The 22,854-nt window shown below is 47.3% G+C and overlaps 1 protein-coding gene across 5 annotated transcripts in view; it reads left to right on the forward strand.

Moving 5' to 3' along the window:
- Positions 1 to 515: 515 nt before the first annotated feature.
- The window catches only part of LOC144797747 (phospholipid scramblase 3-like), a 180,930-nt gene continuing 158,591 nt past the window's right edge, over positions 516 to 22,854 (forward strand). For 3 of the 5 annotated variants that reach the window (XM_078668493.1, XM_078668492.1, XM_078668491.1), the window contains exon 1: positions 516 to 711. The gene's annotated coding sequence lies outside the window, so the exon portion shown is untranslated. The remainder of the gene's footprint in view (positions 712 to 22,854) is intronic. The other 2 variants (XM_078668495.1, XM_078668494.1) reach the window with 1 other exon arrangement.

A 22,854-nucleotide genomic window follows, 5' to 3' on the forward strand; every position in this document is an offset into this window, starting at 1 on the left:
TACTTTGTGTCGGAGGGGAGTTGATTGGTGGTTTTGACACAAATCAGGATTTGTGCCAAAACCGTTCACCTCCTCGATACAGAGTGTTTGTGATGGATTGTTTATAGTTGTAAGGATCCCCTTACAACACCCCAGTACAAAACCTATGCTTGGCAGACCTTGCACAGCCTGGCAGTATCAGTATGGTATAAGGGTGTGTGCGTTGGTGCATGGCAGTCTAAAGGAGAGAAAGAAACTGCGTCATATCTCAGTAGATCAGAGGAAGTTTCTCCCTGTCCCATGGCTGCTCTGTTTCTCGTTTTGATTCATCTCCCTATGTAGTTGTGGGCCAGCTGAGAGCAGAAACAGCCCTCTCCCTGCTGCAGGCAGACTACATACATCACTATCACCACTACACACAGTCAACAAACAGGGCTTGTTGTTATGATGAAATCAACCCCTCCACCCCTCCTCTCTCCTCTCCTCTCCTCTCCTCATACGTCCCCATTTGCCCCCCTGCGCATGCGCAAGACGCTGATTCTCACCGGAACCTGTATTTATCATAACGGAGGCGCCAGACGCAGCAGACGTCGCGACGGCTCCACCGAGGCAGACGCGCCCACTCCCCTCGGTCAGCTGCGTAACCCATCCACGTCGTTGTGTGGGCGGAGCCGGGTTGTTTACATTCAGGTGGGCTCCTGGAAGCTGCTGGACTGGGCTGCTGAGGCTCGGGTGAGTGCTGGGACCCCCGACGGGCAGGGCGTGGCAAGCGCCTGGGTCCACCCCTCCCCTTCAAAGCGCTTCTTCTGGCCTCTGGCTCTGTACTGGGGGCGCTGGCAGAGGCAACAGTATGGTTCTTCATGGGGGGGGGGGGAGTTTACAAAGTATCTTAAAGGGGGGGGGAGTTTACAAAGTATCTTAAAGGGGCAGGCTTAGTAAATGCTGAAATCAGCAAAGTGCCCTCAATTCCTGGCTTTTTAGTTTAGAGCACTTTGCATCCTGAGTTTTGCACCCTTACTTAAATTGTTAAAAGTTGAACTACAAGTCCCAGAATGCATTTTTGTGTTGGCTAATAAGCCAGGCTGACTCACCGCACGGGTCCACTTGTGACCTGCCCTCGCCCTTTGTTTTGTATGTGCAGGCGCTCTGTATTATTTTAACAGACTTGCCAGTTAAGGGTGTTGCCAGGGGCGGAGACTGCTCAGTATGCCTGAGGGGTGTGAGCTTCAGATATTCCTGCACAAGTGCCACCTTTGCCTACGTAACGCTTGTTCGTGTGCCTGAGTGTCTAGCTCAAATTGCAGTATTATACCTCAAACTATACTTTGTTTTCTCTTATATCCTGCACACTTGTCACTTTTTCCTCTTGTGCACTCTTTACTACCTCATGTATTTTTGGTTGCTCACAATTTTTACTACCTCATGTGTTTTATTTGCTCACAATTGTCACTTTTACCTTATTTAACGTAACGTCTACTTTTGTAATCAGTTCCTGTGTAATGTTCTCATCATGTATCATTTGTGTTCCTATTGTGAAGCGCTCTGACGCCTTCGGGTAAAGTCCGCGCTATATAAAAATGCATAAATAAAATAAATAAATAAAATAAATTCCACACGCACACTGGCATATCATGTTAATCATTACTTGAAAAGCAGCGCAGAGGGGACTAAGAGGCGGTGGAAAGGAAAAGGAGTGCTGATTGTGAGGGGTGCTAAAAAAAAGACAGTATTTTAAAAAATAACCATGTTTTAAGACCTTTAATAACGAGGACGAGAGTATGTGCGTTTTTGTCTGAGTGAATATTAAAAATCCCTAGTGAAATCTGAGAGGGACATTATCACACCCCACTGACACTCCTGTATCCAACTATTATTAAAGAATTCACTTATTGGGGGGTGTAGCCCTCCCCCCCCCCCCCCTTTGAAGCCACGCACGTGGGTGTTGCAAAGGCAATAGTATAAAGAGGCGATATTCGTGCATTTTGTGGCGCACATATTGTGTATTTATGTTCGTTTTCAGTGTTAAACTGTTGCCCGAGCTTCCCTTATTATGTTACACAAACCTCCTGCTCTGGTGAAAAGGTTTCTGTTGCGCCCGTGGGTGTGCCAAGGACACAAACAATAGCAGCATTGTGTACAGTGGCCCGAGGCAGTGACACATGAAAAGCAAAGCCTCCAACCCTGATCACCAAACTTCGAGTGCCAGTGACTTGTGCCACTAGTTCCAGCTGAGTGCGAACCACTCCTAAGAACTTTGTGGGAAGGAACGACGCGGGGTTCCTAATATATTATTCATTATTTGATTTAAAAAGTTGTCACCAGAAGCACGTGTATGGGTGGGGTAGTGTTCTGTGTGTGCTCATAACAATAAGTATCAAATAACTCAACGTTTCTAATACCAGAGAACCCTAACCTGTTGCACCAGCGCGCAAATGTATGTTTTTTCAAGACTTTGTTTATATGTCCAAGCCAGACGTGTAAATATGACGAAAACAAATAGGACATAGAAAAAGATATCCATTGTGTTTGGAGAGACAGTTTCCTCGGAATACTGTGGCTAGGATATTTAATGACTACTGCCCTGCTCGCTTATGCCCTATCTTTTGGAAAGGAATGCATTGTATTGCAACATTTATTTAGCGCCTACTACCCCTCTGTGGGATGCTGAAGCGCTTGCCTGCATGGATAGCATGCTACAACTTGTGGGGTGTGTGGTTGGAAGTGTGTCGTCTTTGCTTTGATCTGAAGTTTATCCATTTGCTTTTTTTTTATCAGCCTATTTTGTTAAAAGTGGTAAAGGTGTGGTTAGACGTCTCAAAAAAAAAAAAAAGTTCTAGACCATTCCCTCTTCTATCCATCCACTATCTTTTCAATCCAAACAATAGACTAACATGTCCACCACTCAAATTAATTTCATATTTCTCCAGACTAATTCACCACTAATTCTTTTTTCGTTCCGGTGTAGCGTGCTATACCCCTAAAAGCGCTTCAACACTTCATCAAGGGTAACAAGCGCTCTATAAATGCAAACCTTTTTCCTCTTCTATCCCTCCACTATCCTTCTCAATCCAAATAACAGACTAACATATAGCTGTCAATAGATAGACACTAGCTCACAAGTGGTGATTAAAGAGTATGGATATCGGCCAGTATTACGGACCGCATAAATATTTAAAAAAAACATACAAAGTCTGCAGGAGCACAAACTTTCGTTAATATTTTCGATCGTTCACGGGTCGTTGTCTTTAGGCATGCATATCATCCAATGTGTGAATACTTTGAATTGGGAACATCTCAGCCCCCGATTATAAAATAAACTCATGTTTTTTCATAGCTACATACCTGATCTGAATTGTTCACGGAATACTATCAAGTTACCCAGCCATATTTAGGCTGGGACGGAATTATAACCAGCCAGAGGTACGATTCAGACCTCTGGGTAGTTACCATTAAGAATAGATACCTGATGGAACATATAGATAATTGTTCTTTTGTTTTAATTTAGGCACATAAAAATTCGCTCAGATATTGGAAGGTAGGCCTGGGCCTTGCCCCAGTACATGAAATTCTCTAATATGTATAAATAGAATGTCACTCGATTGGAGATAAAGCAATTAGCACCCCTCCACCCAAAATGTAACATTGCCCACCACCTCACTGATTATAGGTGATTTTCAATACTGATTGGCTTGGCCTGTTTAGATACCACTGATTAATATATACACCTGTATGAGGATCTTTTTTTTCTGGACACACGGCATCTGCCCTCACTGTCCCACTTTGACTGCACTTATAACCATGCAGGGAACTATGATGTAAATAGGATTGGCACAGTTGGGATTATCTATCAGTCACCTGACAACAACTGTATCACTAATGCCCGAATTGCTCTGGGCTTATACCCTGTTTCTTATGTATGTTTTCCAGCCCTGAGGAAGTCGCAGGTGTCTTGTCCCGATGGAAGAAACACGCGTTGGCTGGAGTCAGAACAAGAAAATAATATTAAATGATGTATTCTGTTCTTGCATTTGTCATGATCTCCAAGTGATTTACTTGTCATAATCTGCATATTGTGGTGTGCCGGGGTCTGGTACAAAGACTAACCTATCCACCGCTTAAATTAATTTCATATTTAGCTATATTAATTCACCACTAATCCTTTATGGGTTCCGGAGTAGCGTGCTACTTGCCGAAAAAGGGCTTCAACGCCTCGTCTGGGGTAGTAAGCGATATATAAATGCAATTACAATACAATACAAAACAATGTGGGAAGTTTATCCATGTTGTGTGAGGGCCACTGGGGGGGGCGTTTTATTGTGTTATGGGATGCACAGCGCTTAGCAGTGTGATGGATGAAGGAGTATGAGGAACAGGCGCACAGTTTATGGTTTTCAGTAAACTGTCAGCTTTAGGCAGCTCTGGAGGTCCCTTTTGGAGAGTAGGCGTAGGAAGGGGCTGTGGCTAAGATTCATGCCTCAAATTGCGTACCCCTGGGCACATAGCAGTCTGTTGCAAAAAGAACAATTGATGGACAGAATGCAGAACAATGTCATACATTCACCCCAGTACAGAGATCTGGGCCTAAATCCATCTTTTTTTTTTTTGCTCACCATGCCATCCCAGTTTGGACCCAGCCATATGCAAATTAGTCTTGACCATGCACCCAATGGAAACAGTCCAGCCCGAACTGCCAGGCCAGGTCCTCCCTGGACTCGAAACAAGCATCCAAGGACCAGTTTCGGGCTTTCAGCCCTCATCAGCCAGAATACCTTGACTCGAGTGCCATGGAGAGCACGGGACCCACGTCTGGGCATACCCGTCCCACTCGGGGTGACGAATGCAAAAAGAACAATTGATGGGCAGAATGTAGAACAATGTCGTACATTCACCCCAGTAGAGAGATCTGGGCCTAAATCCATTGTATTTTTGCTCACCATTCCAGTTTGGACCCAGCCATATGCAAATCAGTCTTGACCCTGCTCCCAATGGGAACAGTACAACCCGAACTTCCAGGCCAGGTCCTCCCTGGACTGGAAACAAGCTTCCTAGGACCGTTTTTGGGCTTTCAGCCAGGATAGCTTGACTCCAGTGCCATGGAGATCACGGGACCCACGTCTGGGTATACCTGTCCCACTCGGGGTGACAAATGCAAAAAGAACAGTTGATGGACAGAATGCAGAACAATGTTGTACATTCACCCCAGTACAGAGATCTGGGTCTAAATCCATCGTTTTTTTGCTCACCATGCCATTCCAGTTTGGACCCAGCCATATGCAAATCAGTCTTGACCCTGCTCCCAGTGGGAACAGTCCAGCCTGAACTGCCAGGCCAGGTCCTCCCTGGACTAGAAACAAGCATCCTAGGACCGGTTTCAGGCTTTCAGCCCTCATCAGCCAGGATAGCTTGACTCCAGTGGCATGGAGAGCATGGGACCCACGTCTGGTGTTCAAACTGCACCAGCACAGGGGTAGTGAGCAACATCAGGTCATTTTTAGGTCGAGCAGACGTACTCTCAATGCGTGAGCATTGAGAGTGTCTGTCTCGACAACTATTGTTGCCGCTTTTTGGGAATGTGGACACCTATCTGGCACGAGCGTTTCCCTTGCAGTTTTCACCGCGGGAGCGCGCGCGTCTGCCCCGCGCATGCGCAGAGTAACTCACAGCCATTTTTTTTTTTTTCAGCCCCGAACCGAATCAGGTATCAGAGCGCTTTACATATAGGCAGCCCCCACCCCTCTGCATGCACGCACACACAGGCGAGCGCATGCACACACATACAGGCACACGGCACACAGACACTCGCTCACACACACACCCCCCTCCCCCACAGTCACACACACGCACTCCAAGACACATACACACACGCACGCACGCACACACACACACAGCCCGCCACTCGCGCGCGCGCACACATGCTCCCCCCTCGCCCCGCTCAGCAACCCACTCACCGGCTTCCTTCGTGCGGCGGCTCTCCTCAGCTGCAGGGCCCGGCAGCAGGACTCTTCTTCCCTCCTTCGGCACCGGGGCGCAGGGTAGGCTCCTGCCTGCTCCGGTGCTCCCCTCCAAACACGGCTCCAATCGCGGCTCTTCCGGTTGTCGCGCCGGCCTGCCTGACTTCCTGGTCGCAGGCCGGCAGAGTGACGGCGGTGATTTGCGGTACTTATTTATGTAGTTATTTATGCATTTTTATTAGCGCGGACTTTACCCGAAGGCGGTATTAATTTATTTATGTATTTATGCATTTTTTTGTACTAATCAGTATGTATGGATCGTGACTTTAATTTTGTAATATTCACCAGATAACAATGATGTGTCAGAGCGTTTGACTTTGACAATGCTTGTTTGTTTACTCACTGCCTCCTTCAGCAGCGCCTTGGTTTTGTCTGGGCTGATTCCTCGCCAGCTGTTCAGCATCCAGGCAGACATTTGGGGCAGACAGTCTCTAGCCAGCGAGGCCGGAGAAGCCATTAAGCGTAATTCTCTTAATTGGGTTCGTGCATGACACACAATGTGCACCTTTGCAACGGGTCCATTGAAACTGAATACATTCTAAAGCAATCACGAGAAGACACAAAGTAACCCGCCATTATGAAGCAACCCCAAACCGGCTTAGAACTGTAAGGAGCCTTTCCATGCCCCCAGAGCGCTTAAACAATAATACATTGAATAATAAAAAAAATAACGCTGTATTCTTTGTCGGAACCAACAGTTCAGCCTAACAAAATTCCTACAAGATTGCAGACAGGCAGAAATACAGCTGTAGGTGGTTGGACAATTGCGCTAACTCCCTAGGGGGTACTTTGCATGCAACTTTATCTTGAAAACAAAACAGCAGCCACAGAGCTCCCAAGATTCCGAGTTTGTGATTTTATAATGGGATACACTAAACTACAGGTCCCAGAATGCAAAGCAATAACCTGGACTGCATGGGAATTCGAGAGTTCTGCATACATTCTCTGCCCCCCCCCCGCTCCCCATGTGCACCATATTGTTTGTGCATATTTAGAGCCAACAATCTTGACACAGCCTTGATTTTAGTTTTTCTCTAAGACCAGAACAGTATAGCTCACCACATGCAGTGAGTCATGTGTGACTGAGCAGAATCAGGTTTTTCGGCCAACAGCAGTGAGCACGGTGGGACTTTTGGGCCTATGGTTGTAAAGGGTATGTTAAACATGTGTAATACTGTTGACCGAAACATAACAGTTCTGATATGACGCGTGTTTGTTTCTTATAATACCCCTAACTACAAGAAACACCAAGAATTGCCACGCAAACATCCAACAACATAGTTGCCAAGTTTCCTAGGTGTGACTAGTTACTTAAATACCAAGACACAAACCTCACATGAACAATGTGTTTCCAAAACGTTTCAGCAGTAATCCTGTTTTTATTTGGACAATGTCAGTCTGTGCCATTTAAATTTGAATGCTGTTTACTTTTTTAAGAATCAACAAACCTCACGTGAACGGTGCGGTCTCAAAACGCATTGGCGCTAATCGAGTTTCAGAAATTGTGAGGAACTTTATAGTTAATGCTGTGTCTGTTGATATATTTTGCTTTCTATATTTTAATTAGGTTCCCTGTTTTTTATATCCAGTATATAAGTATATTGCTCTCTCATTACACTGCCCCCTCACACACTGTGCCCCCTCACACACTGCCCCCTCACACACTGTGCCCCCTCACACACTGTGCCCCCTCACACACTGTGCCCCCTCACACACTGCCCACTCACACACTGCCCACTCACACACTGCCCACTCACACACTGCCCACTCACTGCGCACTCACACATTGTGCACTCACACTAGTTTAGGCCACACACACACACTGTACCCTCAAACACCCCGCACCCTCACACACTCTCATTACACTGCACCCTCACACACTGCCCCCACGCACTGCCCCCTCAGACACTGCCCCCTCAGACACTGCCCCCACACACACTGCCCCCACACACACTGCCCCCACACACACTGTCCCTTCACACACTGCCCCCTCAGACACTGCCCCCTCAGACACTGCCCCCTCAGACACTGCCCCCACACACACTGCCCCCACACACACTGCCTCCACACACACTGTCCCTTCACACACTGCCCCCTCAGACACTGCCCCCTCAGACACTGCCCCCACACACACTGCCCCCACACACACTGCCCCCACACACACTGTCCCTTCACACACTGCCCCCTCAGACACTGCCCCCTCAGACACTGCCCCCTCAGACACTGCCCCCTCAGACACTGCCCCCTCAGACAGACTACTCACATACTGCCCCCTCACGCACTGCCCCCTCACACAGACACAACCCCCCTACACACACAAACACACAACCACGCACACAAAACCCCACACACACGCAAACCCCGCCCACACACACGCAAAACCCCCCACACACGCAAACCCCCCCTACACACACACGCAAAACCCCCCACACACATGCACACACACACACAACCCCATACACACAACCCCACACACACAACCCCACACACACAACCCCACACACACACAACCCCACACACACACAACCCCACACACACACAACCCCACACACACACAACCCCACACACACACAACCCCACACGCGCACACAACCCCACACGCGCACACAACCCCACACGCGCACACAACCCCACACACGCACACAACCCCACACACGCACACAACTACACGCACACAACTACACGCACACAACCACACGCACACAACCACACACGCACACAACCACACTCGCACACAACCACACACGCACACAACCACACACGCACACACAACCACACACGCACACAACCACACAGGCACACAACCACACAGGCACACAACCACACACGCACACAACCACACACGCACACACCCACACATGCACACACACACACACAAACACACACACACACACAAACACACACACACCCACAACCAGACACAATCACACACCAGGATAGCAAAACATAGCATAGCAAAACAAAACATAGCATGGCATAACAAACATAGCATTGCATAACAAAACAAAACCTAGCATAACAAAGCATAGTTTAACAAAACATAACAAAACATAGCATAGAATAACAAAGCATAGCATAGCAAAACATAATAAAACAGCACCACTCAGCACCACTCAGCACCACCACAGCATCACTCCGCACCACCACAGCATCACTCAGCACCACCACAGCATCACTCAGCACCACACTCGGCGCCACCCCAGCATCACTCGGCGCCACCCCAGCATCGCTCAGGGCCACCCCAGCATCACTCAGGGCCACCCCAGCATCACCCAGCGCCACCCCAGCGCCACTCAGCGCCACTCCAGCATCACCACATCATCACCACATCATCACTCAGCGCTACCCCAGCATCACTCAGCACCTACACATTATCAATCAGCACCACCACAGCAGCACCCCCACACACCACCACACACCACCACAGCATCACTCAGCACCACTCAGCACCACCACATTATCACTCAGCACCATCACAGCACCACTCAGCACCACCACAGCACTACCACAGCACCACCACATTATCACTCAGCACCACCACGGCACCACTCTGCAGCACCACAGCACCACTCTGCAGCACCACAGCACCACTCTGCAGCACCACAGCACAACTCTGCAGCACCACAGCACCACTCTGCAGCACCACAGCATCACTCAGCGCCACTCCAGCACCACCACATTATCACTCAGCACCACCACAGCGCCACTCCAGCACCACTCGGCACCACCGCATTATCACTCAGCACCACCACAGCGCCACCACAGCAACACTCAGCACCACCACAGCACCACTCAGCACCACCACAGCACCACCACATTATCACTCAGCACCACCACATTATCACTCAGCACCACCACATTATCACTCAGCACCACCACATTATCACTCAGCACCACCACATTCTCACTCAGCACCACCACATTCTCACTCTGCAGCACCACAGCATTACTCTGCAGCACCACAGCATCACTCAGCGCCACTCCAGCACCACTCAGCACCACCACATTATCACTCAGCACCACCACATTATCACTCAGCACCACCACATTATCACTCAGCACCACCACATTATCACTCAGCACCACCACATTATCACTCAGCACCACCACATTATCACTCAGCACCACCACATTCTCACTCAGCACCACCACATTATCACTCTGCAGCACCACAGCATTACTCTGCAGCACCACAGCATCACTCAGCGCCACTCCAGCACCACTCAGCACCACCACATTATCACTCCGCACCACCACAGCGTCACCACAGCGCCACCACAGCGCCACTCGGCACCACTCAGCACCACTCAGCCCCACCACAGCACCACCACATTATCACTCCGCACCACCACATTATCACTCCACACCACCACATTATCGCTCTGCAGCACCACAGCATCGCTCTGCAGCACCACAGCATCGCTCTGCAGCACCACAGCATCACTCAGCGCAACCCCAGCATCACTTAGCGCCACCACATCACCATCCGCGCCATCACAGCATCAATCTGTGCAACCATTTAACAACAACTGGTTCAAATATGTTCTCTCAATGTTTCACGCTTTAATACAAATGTCACAAAAAGATGGTAATATTTCACCTCTGTTCTTGGATTTTCATCACAATAAAATACACTGAACATAATCTTCACAAAAGTTATTTACAAAGTTTAAGCTATTTCCATTATAAATTACAATCACTTTTATTTAAGTATTAATTATTTAAAAAAATTAAAAGCCATTGTTATTTGTAATATCAATACATCTAAGTCACGTAAATACAAAACATGTTGCATTACAAATGCTATAGGTGTCACATTTGTGAAAGTTATAACTATTGGCATTGTAAATGACAAAGCTATTAATTTAGCTATTTTGAAAACCAACACATAAATAAAAGAATTGTCATTTACAAGACCAATAGCTCAAACTTTCATAATGCGAGACCTATTGCATTGCAAATGCTTGTTAATAAATATGGCTCTGATCTGCCTTCTTCGCCTTCTGCAACTCAATAATGCTACTTTGGTTAATGCAATGCTTTGGGTTAAAGAAAAAAATCTGCCCCTTCGAGTGAAGGGCTGGCTGGCCTTCCCAGCCTGAATCCTCGCATTGTCAGGCAGTTGGTGGCAATTATTTTGAAATATCAATTCTCCATCCGCATTTCATTTCGCCTCTTCTTCTACTTTAACCCTCTCTCTCTCTTACTAGCACTGCTGCTCTCTCTACCTTCATCCTCTCTCAATAGTGCAGCTTTCTATACCTCACCCCTGTTTCTCTATATTTCCAAGATACCTCACTCTTCTTCATCTCTCTCTACCTCTCTCGAGACCACGTCACTCTATCATTGTTTGTGTGTGCATCAATATCTGCCACTCTCGACCCCCCTCTCAACTCTCTGTACCTCATTCCTTTCTCAATACCTCACTTCACCTTTTCCATTTCCTCCCTCTACTTCACTTGTCACACAACCTCATCCCAATCTTTACCCCACCTGTCCGTCCCTGTCTTCATCTCTCTACTGCCTTACCTTTCTCTACCTCTCTCAGCCCTTTCTCGACCTCGTCACTCCCACTCACCTCTCTAGCTCATTTCTCTCTCTTCCTCACATCTCCCTCACTACCCTCACCTCTCTGCACCCCACTACTTGCTCTCTCACAACTAACCTTTTAATTTACCTCACCATTAGTTCACTACTTCACTCTCCACCTCATCTTTCTCTCGTTCTACTTCTGTTCCCTTTCCTTCACCTCTCTAAATATCTTACTCTTTTCATGTGTCCTGTATCCCCCCTTATCCCTTTCTTTCTTTCTTTCTCTTTCTCTCTCTCTCTCTTTCTCTCTCTTTCTCTCTCTCTCTTTCTTTTCTCTCTTAACCTCTTTCCCTATAAATCTCTCTACCTCACCATCTCTTCCTCTTCATCAGACTCACAACTCTTTGTGTATAAAGCTCTCTTCTTTCTCAATTCCACTTTTCATTGTTTACCACATTTCTCTTTCCACCTTTGACCCCTCTCTCTACCTTTCTTTGTTTCCCACTACTCTCGCTACCTAACTCGTTTTTCTCTACCTCATCTCATTTCACTCTTTCTCTTACTGCATCGCTTTGTTTTTCCTCAAGTCTCCCTGTCTATATCTACCTCAATGCCTTTGTTCTCTCTTTATCTACATAACCCCTCTCTATCTCACACCTTGGAGAACTGTGCTCCTCTCTCTACATTTCCTTCTCCCTATCCTTATCTTTCTCTACCAGACTTTAAAACCTTACCTATTTCTCTGCCTTTTATGGTATGTTATTGGTGGTTTTATAGTCAGCTAATTGCCCCTGGGGTTATCCAGGCGCTTTGTAGCAGGTGTGTGAGGCCAGCCTTGGGGGCTTACTCGAAAAGCTGGATCTTCAATTCCTTGCGAAAGTTAAGAGGAAAGGAGGAGGCTTTGAATTGTTGTGGGAGGTCGTTCCAGGTTTTACAGACCAGGCGCGAGAAGGCACGGCCCCCTGCCCTGTGCTAGTGAGAGACCATCAGAGGGGATGTGTCTGTAAGTTTGGTAGAAATAAATGCGGTTGTTCAGGTAGGCAAGGCCAATGTTGTGGAGTGCCTTGTTGGTGTGGGTGAGGAGTTTGAAGCGTGCACGCTTGTGTATCAGGAGCCAGTGGAGTTGCCTAAGGTGTAGTGTGATGTGGGCTCGGCACAGGAGGTTGAGGATTAGTCTGGCTACTCCATTTTGACAGTCTGCAGTCCTCTGTTGGTTATTCCTGCCTACAGGGTGCTTCCATAGTCTAGTCTGTTGGCGATGAGGGCTTGGGTGATTGTTTTCCTGGTTTTGTCTGGTTTCCCCTTGAAGACATTGAAGTAGGATGAGTCCACTGCATTGGCCTGGACAGTCATGTCAAGTTTTTGTCTTTAATGATTCTGATGTTTCTCACTTGTGAGCAAGGCGTGGCCCCAAGGTCTGTGGGCCACCAGGTTGGGTCTCACGGTGAGGATTTATTTCCAAAGACTACTATTTTGGTCTTGTCTGAGTTCAATTTGAGGTAGTTAGCGTTCATCCAGGTGGTCAATTCGGTCATGCATGCAGTAAACTTGCTCCTGGTGTGAGATCTTTTGTCCAAGAGGGACAGTATCAATTGTGTGTCATCAGCGTAAATGAGGATGTTTATGTTGTGAGCTCGTATGACATCAGCCAGCGGGGTCATGCAGATGCTGAAGAGCGTTGAACTGAGCGATGAGCCCTGCGGCCCTCCTCATATAATATCTTGTGCTTCAGAGCGGTAGAGAGGGCATGTTGACAGTTTGGGTTCTTTTTTTAGGAAAGAGCAGATCTATTCAATGGCTTGTCCCTGGATGCCTGCCATGTGTAGTCATCAGATTAGAATGGACTGGGATATATAGTCGAGGGAGGCTGATAGGTCTAGAAAGATGAGGGCTTTTATTTCTCCCCTGTTGAGGCTCATCCAGATGTCATCCGTTGCTGCTATAAGGGCGGTTTCCATGCTGTGGTTGGGTTTGAATCCTGATTGTGTGGTGTTGAGAAGCTTGTGTTTTGTGAAGGGGTCTGAGAGACACTTGTTGATGGGTTGTTCAGGACTTTGGCTGGGTGGGGAAGGAGGGATAGCGGTCTGCGACTTGTGAGTTTGGTCGGGTCAGAGAAGATTTTCATTAGGAGAGCATTGCCGTCTGTGTATTCCCATGGTTCCGGGAAGGTGGCTGTACTGATGAGGTGTTGAAGATAGGGTTGAGGGCCTTGCTGATAGGGTTTACTTCTTTGTCACAAGTGTGATGGGGGCAGGGGTCTACCTTGGCCCCGGAGTGAATGGTCTTAATGATTTTCATGGTTTTGCTTGTACTAATGGTGTGGCATTTGCTGGTTGTGTTAACTTTCTTGTGTAATGTGAGGCTCCTGGAGAGTTCCAGGGGGGCTGGTTGCAGGGGGGAAGATCCTGTATATGGTTGCGATTTTGCTGCAGAAGTAGTTTGAGACAGAGTTGTTTTAAGGCATTGGCAAAGTGGGCAATTGCCCAGGTCCCCCACCTTCCATGGGGCCCCTGGTGAAATTACATTTTGCTCTTTCCTATTTCTTTCTCTTTTTCTATCTCCGCCTTTATTATATAATTCAATTCTGATTGACACCATGGGGATTCGATTAGCAGACAATGGGTAATAACAGTCAAAGTTGTTCTGAGCACGATTTCTCTTAATTATTTCGTGCCCGGGCCCACAAAATCCTTGAGTTGATACCAGTTCGAAAGGTTGTTGTACAGATATTGCTGATGTTGATGTTCCAGTGAGAGCTGTGGGTGTGGTGAATTCTTCGATGATTGCTAAGATTTTTTTGCTGGTTTTGGAGCTGATGTTTATTTGTTCAACCAGGGCCTTTTTGTTGGTTTCTTGGATGAGCTGGTGGTACCTTCTCTGAGCAGTTTGAAAGCGTCTTTTTCCACTTCCCTTTTGCTGGTTCTCCATTTCCATTCCAGTTGTTTGCAGTGGCACTTGGCCATTTTAATGTCTTCTGCATTCCAGCTGTCTTGTGTTCTGGTTTTTGCTGTGTTGCTTCATTTAATGGGGGCCAGTGTCCGCGTAATTGGTGACCTACCTGTTGAAGCCTCTTTCTCACCCTAAATCTTCCACTTCCAATCTCTCGTTATCTTCCCGCTGGCTATCTCACCTTTATCTATAGTTACTTTCCTTCTTTCCCTACCTTACATATTTTTCTACATCATCTCTTCCCACTTCTCCCTCAACTTCCCATCTATTGTTATACTGTTCCTCTTATATCTCTGTCCATCTCTTGTACTTTCTTTTTTACTCAGAGTCACAGGTAACTGTCTTGTCAGAAGTTTACCCTTGTAAAGAAGAGAAAAGGAGATAAGGCAGCAGAAGAGAAATTAATAGGACGTTATTAGATTTTAACCAATGGAATAGAGAAAATCCTAAGAGCAACACTTGGATTTTCAGTGTTGCAGCAAAAACATCAGTGGTGAAGAGGGTTATATTTGTGATTACAAATATTCAGCAACTAAAGCTATTATTTAGTGTGCATTTGTCTTACTTTAATATGATGCACTAATCCACAAGCATTTAACAGATCACCATAGCATGTTGTTACTACAGTAGGAGGAACACATTAGACAAAGAATTCAACATGAAATGTTGCATGCAAAATAAAATAGAGAGTAACTAAAAAGGAAATGCTTTACCTATGCTTGTTCGTGCTTTTTTGTTGCTATTGGACTGGCGAACACCAGGCAGCTAGAGCGTTATGGCTGTTTTTGAGTGCCAACATCTATGATGGTTTAAAATATAACTTTGTATTTTAATGCCATCATGAGGACTTGAATGAGCTTTAAAGGGGTAATGCATTTAAAGTCGTGCAAAACAAGGGGCCCCAAAATGTATGTTGCCACGGGCCCCACAAATCCTTAAGATGCCATTGCCACCAAGAAAAGTAAATTATGAGTTAACAAACTTTTGGCAGAGACCGCAGGCTCAAGACAGGAAAACATGTGCTCACATACCACAAAGAAGTCACCTTTATTAATAGCTTGCAGGCAACTCCCTGGACCATTTTAGGTTTGGGGAGGTGGACAGTGGCCCCCTCCCCTTCATTAAAACATAGTCTATGAGAGATGAGGTCCCCAGGGCCACTTAGAGGCTTAGGGAGAGGGCCATATGCTCCTTTCACTCAATTTAATAATGAGCCCTAGTACCCCATGTGTGTTTTTTTACATGCATGGGAACCTTTTTTATATTTAAATTTGTTGCAGATTCGCGGTTCTGATGCGTATTTTTGGCAAATAAAAAGCAAATATATTGGTGAAAAAAACAATGGTGACCGGGATGTTATAGTTAGGAAATAGCACTAAAAACCCTAGAAATTAACTGAAAATAACAACGCTTACAGGGATGCTACTTTTAGGAAATAGGATTAAAAAAACTTCGAAATTCAGTGAAAACCCAAAGGTTACAGGAAGGTTATAGTTAGTTTCAGATATTACACATTCAAAACCATAGAAATTAAGCAGTTGCAGTTATCTCAAGTAACTATAAATCGGGCTGCTTGGGGAAAAATAATTTCGGCACCCCCTTATTTTTCTTGCCTCCCCCAACTTGACGAATCACCCCGAAACGTTCCAGACACCAGCTGAAACACCTTTTGGCTGTCAATACTGTTTTGCTGATGCTATGCATTGCAATAGTTTGAGGTCAAGGGGCAGCGTTCTAAAGGTGTTGAAGTGCAGGCTGTTTTTATTGCTGCACTGCTTTATGGAGGCCTATTACCTGCTTTTATAGCTTGGCGGTGTAGAGTGTCTCACTGTCTGTTGAGCTCACAATCTGCACCTTCTCAGCTGTGCACTGACTTGCACTGTTGCCTTAGTATACACAAAGGCAGTTCTTAGTGTTGTGCTAACCTCTGAAAATATGATGTTTGGCTCCTAGAGCTGTGTTAGGTTTAGATTCAAGCGGGTAGAGGGAGGAGTGTCTGGGTAAGATGGTAGCAGACATTTTTTATCTGTATTGATCCAGTGCACCCCCTTTTACTCCTCCGTCCACCCCCCCGTTTCAGAGTGAAGTAAATCAAGAGCCCTAGTGCAGGAGGAAAGCAGACACGGATGTTATTTCACATTTGAATTATGTGTGAGTAGTAACATGGACCTATTTCAATTGAAGCAAAATTGTTAAGCTGTTTTTAAATGTGTTTTTCTGACTTAGACTAAGATAGGCCTCCATAAGGCCTCAACTCCATGTTTGTAAATATGGCTACAGTTTCATAATGTTCTTTGTGGATTTATATTTCTTTTCTTGACACCACACCAGCAAGATGTACACAGCTTATTTTGTATGACACGTTCTTCTCGAAGAACTCGTTTAAGGAAGTCTTTTGCTAATTTCCAAGGTTCTACAAGGAGACTGCATTGCATTAATTTATCATTGTTGTCAGTTGTTTATGTGGCTTGTTTATTCCGACCCCTCCGGATGACATCAGTTCAGAAGGGGCGAATCAATGCTCATGTAATCTGATAGTGCTAAAATCGTAGATTATATGACGTTTTGGGAATATTGCAGTATGATTTGTTAAAATGACACTTTTGCTAACTTTTCTGCTTCCATCATTTTCCGGTGAAATTGGCGATGCAAACCCTACAATTTGGGAGTGAGTCTGAGAGTCCTTGGAGGCTTTTGGGTTTCTACTAGAGATGTTGTCTGATTCTCTATTAATTTGTTGCACGAGTAGGACTTCAGACCTGATGTAGATCTTGATGGACAGGTTACTTTGTCACAAGGGAGACCGATATCCCTTACACCGAAATACAAATCCCATAGGATATAATGGAATATATGTTTTGATGGAGGGGATATCAGTCACCGTTGTGACGGAGTAATCCGTCCACCAAGAGCTAAACAGGCCCTTCGTCTATTTTCCCAGATTTTGTTTATTGCTGTGTTTTATCTGAACTCGGAACATCTTTATGTTAATTTATATCTGTCTTTTGCATGATTCAATGTGAATTGCTTCTGCATTTGCATTTTTCTATTTTCTGTTTTAACCCTTAAATTGTTAATAAGCCTTCATCGGCTTTTCGAATTTGCTGATCTCGAACTCCCCTTTTGAGTCAATTCTTTCTTATTGAATGCATTTCTAAATCCTCTGTTTTAAATCTTGTGTCCAGGGACACATTACCTCACAGATCTTGAGGTCAACAGCGTCTACGACCCTACAGATTGGGCGCCACTGTAATGCAGAGTAGCGCCCACAGAGATGTCAATTCAAGTTTTGAGGTTTCTTGCGAAGATGTGGAGCGATGTTGTCTGTCTGAGGTGGAGTGGAAGGGCGTTGCAGGCTCTGGCCGCATGGAAGGAGAAGGAACGACCTCCCGATCTGGTCTTTGTGGTGCGGGGGACCATGGCGTAGGAGAGTTGGGCTGATCGTTGGGTTCTTTGGGGTGTGTGGAATTTGAGTCAGCTGTTCGAGTATGCTGGTCCGGTGCCGTGGAGGGCCTTGTGTGTGTGGGTGAGTATCTTGAAGGTGATTCTAGACTCGACGGGGAGCCAGTGGAGTGTGCGCAGGTGCTGGAAGATGTGTCAGTGTCTTGGCAGGTTGAGGACCAGTCTTGCGGCGGCGTTCTGGATGTTCTGTAGCTTGCGGGTGAGGTTTTTGTTAATTCCGGCATAGAGTGCCTTGTTGTAGTTGAGTCTGCTGGTGACCAGGGCGTGAGTGACGGTCTTTCTGTGTTCGAGAGGGATTCATTCGAAGGTCTTACGAAGGAGGCGGAGTGTGGGGTAGCAGGAAGACGAGGCGCAGTTGATCTGGCATTGCATTTTGAGCTCGGAGTCAAGGATGATTCCCAGGTTGCGTGTGTGGTCTGTAGGGGTTGGCGGGTTTCCGAGGGCGGGGGCCACCAGCTGTCACTCCAGGCGTCGGGGTTTGGGCCCATGATGAGTATTTCTGTTTTTTTGGTGTTTAGTTGTAGGCAGCTGTTTTTCATCCATCTGGCGAAGGCTTCCATGCCTTCTCTAAAGTTTTGTCTGGAGGTGTTGGGTTTATTGGACAGGGAGAGGATGAGTTGGGTGTCGTCTGCGTACGATACAATGTTGAGTCCATAGGTTCTGACGATGGGGACAAGCGGAGCCATGTAGACGTTGAAGAACGTCGGGCTGAGAGAGGAGCCCTTGGGGACTCGGTAGGTATAGGGTCTGAGAGGAAAGGCAGGAGTCTGACCCGCAGCGTTCTGCCATAGAGGAAGGAGCGTATCCAGTCGAGGGACTTGTCCTGGATTCCTGTGTCGTGGAGCCTGCGTATTAGGGTGCGGTGAGAGACTGTGTCGAACGACGCTGAGAGGTCGAGGAGGATGAGGGCTACTGTTTCTCCTTTGTCCAGTAGGGTGCGGATGTCGTCTGTTGCGGCGAAGAGGGCAGTTTCTGTACTGTGTTTTTTTCTGAAGCCGGATTGGGAGGAGTCGAGAATGTTGTGCTCTTCGATGAATGTGGTGAGTTGGCTGTTGATGGCTTTCTCGAGGACTTTCGCTGGGAACGGTAGTAGGGAGATGGGTCTGTCGTTTTTGAGGTTGGTGGGGTCCGCCGAGGGTTTCTTCAGGAGGGAGTTGACCTCGGCGTGTTTCCAGTCGTCAGGGAACGAGGCGGTCACCAGGGAGCGGTTGATGGCGTGGCGGAGCATGGATGCGATGATGTCAGCGGCTCTGTTCAAGATGTGGTGGGGGCAGGGCTCTGTGGGGGCCCTTGAGTGGATTGACTTCATTGTCTTCAGTGTGTCTTCGGTGATGAGGGCTGTCCAGTTATCAATCGCTGGTTTCCGGGTGTCAGGGGTAGTTGGGTAGATGCTCTTGATTTTGTGGGGGAAAAAGGTGCTGGGTTTGTCGCAGGGAGGGAGGTATGTCAGTATACTCGCTGTTGGGTTGGGTGAATTCCCTGATGATGTTGAAGAGTTCCTTGCTTTTGTGCGCGTTGGTGAAGGTTCTGTTTTTCAATCTCTTTTTTTCCTGATTCTCTGATGAGTTGGTGGTGGGCGTTGGTGGCGGCTCTGAAGTTGTTGTGGGCTTCTGTGGATTTGGTGTACCTCCAGGCCTTTTCGAAGCGGTGGCAGGTGCGTCTGGACTCTCGAAGTTCGGTGGAAAACCATCTGGCTTTCGTGGCACTGCCCGAGATCCATCTAAGCAGGGTTCGGGCTGCGGTGTTGGGGATTGTTTTCCACGATGGTTGGGGTGGAGTTGTTGATTGATGAGGTGAGCTCGTTGTCAGTGATTTTGGTCCAATTTCTTCATTGGAGCACGTGCTGGTGTCTGTGGAAGGTGGGTGTTCTGAAGGTGAAGTGGACGCAACAATGGTGTGTCCAGGGTAGTTCGGTGGTGTGGCTGAAGGTGATGGACCTTCCTGTAGTGAAGAGGGGGTAATGGGTGTGTCCTGCTGAGTGCGTGGGCTCGGTCACGATCAGGCGGAGTCCAATGTTGAGGTTGTCCTGGAGGGATGCAGTGTTGGGGTACAGTTGGTTGTCGAGGTGGAAGTTGAGGTCTCCCAGCACGGTGTAGTTGGTGGATGCAATGACCTGGGGGGAGATGATGTCCATGATGGAGTTAGCGAAGGGTCCGCGGGGTCCAGGGGAGTGGTAGATAAGGACTGGCCAGTATCTTGAAGTGAAGGTGTTCCATCAGGTATGTGTGCTCATCGGGGAGTGTGCTCAGACGGAGGGTTGATTTGTGGACTTTGGCCATTCCTCCTCCCAGGCTGGTTTGGCGGTCCTTCCTGGAGTATCCTTGGGGAATGGTGATGACAATGTCCGGTCCTGATGTGGTGTTGGTCCAGGTTTCGGTGAAGAATGCTACCTCCCGGGTGGTGCTGTCGAGGAGGTCCCAAATTTCACTGGCTTGTTTGTGGAGTGATCAGACGTTGAGGAGGATGCATTGCAGGGTGTTCGGTTCGGTTGTGTTCTTGTGGGCGAGTTGTGCAGGAGCCGTGTTCTTGGTGGTGTTACAGGGGTGGCTGGTGATGCTAGCTTGCAGTTGCTGTTGCTGCCTGAGTTGAGTGTGTGGAGTGCTGCTGGGTCGTAGCGTTGGCGGGGCGGAGGTCCAGGGTTCCTGGCGCTGGTCGCTGTCGGGTCGCGGACCGGTGCAGCTGGTCATGCTGGGGGGGAGGAGCCACGGGGTCAGCAGCGGCAGGGGAAAAACAGGCAGGAAAGGAGGAGTGTAGGAAAAAGGGGATAAAGCGAAGACAAGCAGAGCACAGGAAAGTGCAGAAGGCAGAAAAAAGCTGAAATATAGATTTCGAAAAGAGGGTGAAAAACAAGTGAAAACGAGTGGAAAACCAGAGCGGAGAGCGTGAAAAAGAGAAGACAAGCAGAGCACAGGAAAGTGCAGAAAGCAGAAATATGGATTTAGAAAAGAGGGTGAAAAACGAGTGAAAAAACGAGTGGAAACCAGAGCGGAAAGCAGGAGGCAGAGGTCCACTGGACCACCAGGGATGAGGCGCAGGTGAACCTACGGGTGGAGGAGGGCCTCGAACAATCACACTAGAGAGTGCAGGGGCTGGGGGAGGCCTCACTCAATGGTGGAGCTGCAAGGGTGGGAGAGCAGTTTCACTGACAAAGAGTCAGTGGTCTTGTTCAGTCCACACATTCTTAAATCTTTAAGCTCTATAGCAAATACATTTCAATATTGTGTTTAAATGTGTCGCTCATATTAATATTGTTCAGGCACACAGCGAAAATAATTTCAGGTGCATGTATATAATTGCACTTCTGTGACATATAAGGGTGGAACTTAAATTACGCTGATCCACAGCCTAAAGCTATTTTATACCTCGTGCCATGACAGGATCAGAAAGAAAACCATATACACTAATAGTGCCTTTATCCTTGCTTGTAGCCTGCTGCACTACCACTGCACGTCAGTCAGTTTCGATCAGAGAGCCTTGAGTTGATGGACATCTCACATCTCTGCACGGTGCTTCCGTGGGGAATGAGGAGTATGTATAGTCAACTTGAAACTGTTGCTACAAAAGGCGGAGTTTGAGCAAACAAGGGACTATGGGCCAGATGTACGACCACTACATTTTGCGACTCGCAAATTATGACATTTTAGGTACTTGCAATTTGCGAGTTGTAAATTGAAATGTACTAATGTGTCTCAGACACATTAGCAAATCACAATGAGGTTGCAAATGACGTGCCACATCAATTTTCATAAGGCAGGTCGCAATTTACCACCCTTTGGGAATGGGCAATAAAACAGGGATGGTGGCCTGTCAGCAGACCACCATGTCTGTGAATGCTTTTAAATTAAACAACTTTTTTTGTAATGCAGCCCGTTTTCCATTAAAGAAATTGAGATGCGTTTCAAAAACAAAAAATAAACATTTCTATTTCATTTTTTAAGAGTAGGCAGTGGTCCTACTGACCGCTGCCTGCTCTTAAATAAACATTTTCGCTACTAGTAACAAAGGGGAAGGGATCCCCTGGTGACCCCTTCCTGTTTGCGAGTGGCTTACCACCTACGTGAAGTAGGCAGTAAACTACAATCATACATGCCCTTGCGACTCGGTATTGGGATGGCACGCACCTTCCTAATAGCGACTCACAAATCATATTTTGGTAATAGTTTATCAACTCGCTAAATTGGGTTAGAAATGTGAAAAGGCTATTTAGTGGTCGCAAACGGCCCAGTTTTCTATTTGCGACTGCTAAAAGCCATCGTACATCTGTACTGTGCTCAGTAACACCGACCTTACCCAGAACGCTTGCAATAGAAAGCTTCCCTTCAATATTTAATAGGCTAATCCAAACTCTACAGATTCCTTAGCACTGTAGCAGTCTGGTGTTAAATCACCATATGATTCTAGTCATCCGACTGGGTGGCAATAAACCGGTGCAGCACCTGCCTGTATTCTGTCAGGCCCACTGTTAGACCCAGCTTCCTGGGCACTAGGGCACTCAGGGGTTACTACGCTCCAATCGCATCAACTGGAGTGTTCCCCGCTCGGGTCCTGGGGCCTCAGTACCAGTGGACCCAAAACTAGCTGTCCACCCGAAAACACCACCAACTGATCCACGCCACCAAGAAAACTGCATTCAAGGAACGACTGGACAACAACGCACACAACAGCAAAGAACTCCTCAACATCATTAAAGAGCTCTCCAACCCCAACGTCGGAAACAACGACATCACCCCGTCGCAAGACCTCTGCAACTCCCTCGCCTCCTACCTCCACAACAAGATCTCGGACATACACAACAGCTTCAGCACTCAACCGACGCACGCCACGACCGGACCACCGCCCCCCACCACCACCCTCTGCGCCTGGACCCCGATCAGCACCGAAGACACCGTCCGCACGATGAACTCCATCCACTCCGGATCAC

This window comes from Lissotriton helveticus, chromosome 12 (genome assembly GCF_964261635.1).
Source record: "Lissotriton helveticus chromosome 12, aLisHel1.1, whole genome shotgun sequence".
Lineage (NCBI taxonomy): Eukaryota > Metazoa > Chordata > Amphibia > Caudata > Salamandridae > Lissotriton > Lissotriton helveticus.